Source organism: Meleagris gallopavo, chromosome 1 (genome assembly GCF_000146605.3).
Source record: "Meleagris gallopavo isolate NT-WF06-2002-E0010 breed Aviagen turkey brand Nicholas breeding stock chromosome 1, Turkey_5.1, whole genome shotgun sequence".
Classification (NCBI taxonomy): Eukaryota; Metazoa; Chordata; class Aves; order Galliformes; family Phasianidae; genus Meleagris; species Meleagris gallopavo.
The window spans coordinates 64145752-64149913 of NC_015011.2; positions in this window are offsets into that span (position 1 = coordinate 64145752).

Here is a 4162-nt window from a genome sequence, read left to right on the forward strand (position 1 = left end):
ATGCATGGCTCAGTTTCCCCCTGTACTGAATATATCCAGGAGGAAATGGTGAGACTATATGATCATGACCTATTTCCTTTACAGTGATCCTCTACACTGGATACTCTCCAACATACTACTTAAACTATCTCTTCTATGCTTCTATGAAATATGGGTCAAGGGCAGCTCATGACCGTGTGCTGTGTTTCTCCTATTCCCAGCAGTAGGTTTTGTCCTGGGGCAGCTCCCATCCAGCAGTTTGTGGTATCCTGCAAGCTGTCTGAAATGAATCTATTCTTGATGTGGTCTTTATTTTTTAGTACCACATTCATCCAATAGTAGGCTCAGAAGTAGAAGTACCTTCCATCAGCTGGAGTTTGCATTCCCTTCTGAGCATATGGTAAGAGAACCAAGACAACCAAGACAAAGACAGCAGCCTTTTTTCAATGTTCTACTTTCAGCATTTTGCTCACTAGCCAAGAGGGTGCTTGTCCCTTTTGACAGAACACAGTCTAAATCTGCCTGGGCTTAATTTATAGGAAGTTTATCCAGCAGCCCCAAAACAAGAGACAGTTTCCCTCTTGTCCCGCAGAATATGCAAAGGGGGCTAAAGCTCTAAGTCTTACTGTGGATCCCAGAATTTCAGACAAACTTTTAGCTCCAGAATGACCTCTAAAGGAGTTTCTTGACAAAAGTCTTTAATAATGCTCAGCGTTTCCTGGAAAGTCAAGCTAGAGAGAGCCCAGAACTTTGCTTAATATAATTCTGGTCCTTGAGGTGAGCTACAGTGATGTGTTTAAGCAGAGGTTTCTGATGGATATAGACTCCAGGGCAAGTTGGAGTTTGAATGAACTTAGATCTTGCCTTAATATTAAAAAGATGTATTTGTTGGTCTCAATTGTCATGCTGACCAGTAGGATTGAGGCAGGGGGGATGAGTTGTTGGAGAGCAGCAAGATCTGGGGGTCTTGACTGACGGTAAGTTGAACATGATCCAACAATGTGTCCAAACAGACAGTAAGGTCAACCATATCCTTGGGTGCATCAAATAGGGCATTGCTGTCTGGGTGGGGGAAATGACTGTGCCACTCTACACTGCATTGGTGCAGACTCACTTTGAGTACTGTTCTGAGTGCCATAGTACAAAAACAGCATAAAACTATTAGGGAGTGTCCAAAGCACAGGCTGTAAATATTCTAGAGGAAAAGATGGATGAGGGACAGCTGAGGATCCTTGGTTTGCTCAGACCAGCGAAAAGGAGGCTTAGGGGAGGCTTGATGGCGGCTGCAGCTCCTCACAGGGAGCGGAGGGGCAGTGCTGAGCTCTGCTCTGTGTAACAGCGATAGGGCCCGAGGGAAAGGCGTGGAGCTGTCAGGGGAAGGCAGCTGGGAGTTAGGGAGGGGGTCTGCACCACAGGGTTGAGGGGCATGGAACAGAATACCCAGGGCAGTGGGCGTGGCATTTAGATGCCAGAGTTCAAGGAGAGTTAGGACAACACTCTCAGATATGTGGTTTGATTTCTAGGTGCTTCTGTGTGGAACCAGGATTTGGGCACAATGATCCTTGTGGGTCCCTTTCAAGTCAGGATATTCTATGATTCTATGAACATCTGATTTACACTGGGGAATGTGTTCTGGCTAATCTCTTTTTAACTATTCTCTCTGCATCTTTTCTGGTCTGATAATAATAAGCTCTTTCCTGATTAATATTTCAAACTCTTAAATATGTAAGAGCTACCTAATTTTCTGCTGCTCTGTACGTAAGAAGATACAGCATGTTAATGAAAGGATTTATAATCATCTAATACTTATGGTGTTATCCCCCCTCCCCAAAATATGTTTGCAAGTACATGTGGGAGGTTCCTCCCACTACTCAATTCAATTTAAAATAAATATTTTAAACTATTCCCAATATACTCTTCCAGCAGAGCACTCTGATCTCTGTGATCAAAGTTAAAGCGGTGTATGAAAAATCCAAGATTTTTCAATGGCTTCCCTCAAGTTGATTTATTTTGCCAATCATCTGTGCTATGATCTTAAAAACAGTATTTCTATTTTGTTGTAAGCATAAACATCATCACAAGAGCAAGTTGCATGAATGTGATTAAATATTTAAGCTATGCAATACAGACTAGAATAAGGTGAATTATGCACAGAGAGTGCACCTTAAGGTTTTATTTGATGCTATCAGGACTTGAAGTTACTTACATAAAACAGAATAAAGTGTTCCATGCTTTGCACGTCTATTACTAAATTATCTTGGAATGAACTTACTTTTTGAAGAAGTTTGATGCTTTAGGCCTTCGACTTGCATTTTACCTTTTCTTTTTAAAGAGATAACTCAAAACAAAGGAACAAATAAATAAATAATGCAGAAAAGAATAATAACCAACAAACAATCACAACACACTAGTTCTGAATGTTTCTTCGTGAAATAACCAAAGTATCACTGATTAACACTCTCTAACTTGTTATAATCTTACATAGGTAACTGACATGAGGAAAGGGAAAGCAAGGAAGCAAGAAACAAGTTAGGGAGAGAAGCAGGATGGGAGGTTTCTACTATTTTGATACTTACTGTCTGTAATACTTAGAGTCTTCAGGTTAGTTCAGAAAGTATTAAATTTAGATAGAATAGTGTTCTGTTTAGTAGAGATTTTCAAGTACTTCATAAAATAAGTTAAAAGAACATTAGAAACAAAACCCATTCCAAAATGAAAGAAATATTTTGCCTCTTAAGTATCGAAATTATATACTTTGAATTGAAAGCTATGAAATCCTTAACTTTGGAAATATCAAATAAAAAATCCAAATTTTCTCTCATCTAGCCTTTGTTTTGCATTTTAACTGAAATAATTTAGTGCAACATGAATTAGACAGATGCACTTTTTTGTATATTATTTTTCCTTTTCTTTTTCTTCTTTCATCTTTGTAGGCTGAAAATATTTGAAAATATTTAGTAGAAATTTTAGTAGAATTTAGTAGAAAATTTTAGCAAGAGAACTCTGACATGCTTGTGCATGTACTGTTATTTTTTATTTTTATTTTTTTAATAATCACCATTCTGGAAAAGCACTTACACCATTGGTGTAGATGCTGTTCTCAGTCCCAATATTTTGTTATCATCAGATTTTGTAGTGTTATTCTCTTAGCTTTTATGTTTCTCATAACTTATTATCTTGTGTTCAGAACATGACTTAAAAGATGGACAAACACGTATCTGGAGGAATAAAACTATTCTTTGTTTTCATGTCTTTTCAGCTTCAACAGAATAGTAACAGATTTATAAGAGATATTCCATGGGAAACCCAGAAATGCAACATGTGTGAAGGTGAAGAGAAGTACTTGGATAAATTCTGAAGTCTCTCTTTCCCCTCTCTTCAGCTGATCAGCTTCCTTAATTGCAACTACTGATCCCACTCCTTTGATTTTAGGCTTAAGAAACTCCACAGACTAAAAACTTAAAAGATTATATGGAGTAGTGGAAAAGGCTGAGGATAAACGTGGGATTTTTTTGTTTGTTTGTTTTGTTTTATTTTTAGGGAGAAATTGGTAGAGTTGAAAGAGATTGAAAGAGATCAGAATGCACTAATGAAGGATGGAAGGAACACAGGAAGAGATATTGCAACAACAAAGGAAAGCACAGTTTCTTTTCGGAATGAGAACAATAGTTTTTTCTTCTCTTTTTCTTTTACATTTCTGAGGTCTTGCTATCAAAACAAACAAACAAACAAACAAAGCAACAACAACAACAAAAAATCAATCAGCAGACAAATACATTTGCGTTCATTAAATTTCAAAATTTGAAAGGGAAAAGCATCTTTCTCAGTCCCAGCTTAAACCTGGTTTCCCAGTTTAGGTGAGTGAATGACTCTTACTTGGAGAAAGAAGAAACTAGAAGTGTAATTTCAACCGCTCGTGTGTAGTGACTCCAACACATATATATGACCCATGAAGAACATGTTGCTGGTATAAAAGAAAAGCAAATAATAATAACAATCAAAAGCTTCTCTTCCAAATTTTGAGCTCTGGAAATAGCAGGTTTCAAAGAGTCAGGTTTCTTTTCCATCTTTCCTTAGAGAATGACTAGCGCCAAAAGATCCATTCTATACAGTCATGCAGAGTACAGAAGTGCCTTCCTACTTTTTTCTCTTCCCTGTTGTTCTTGGCACTACAAATAAGATG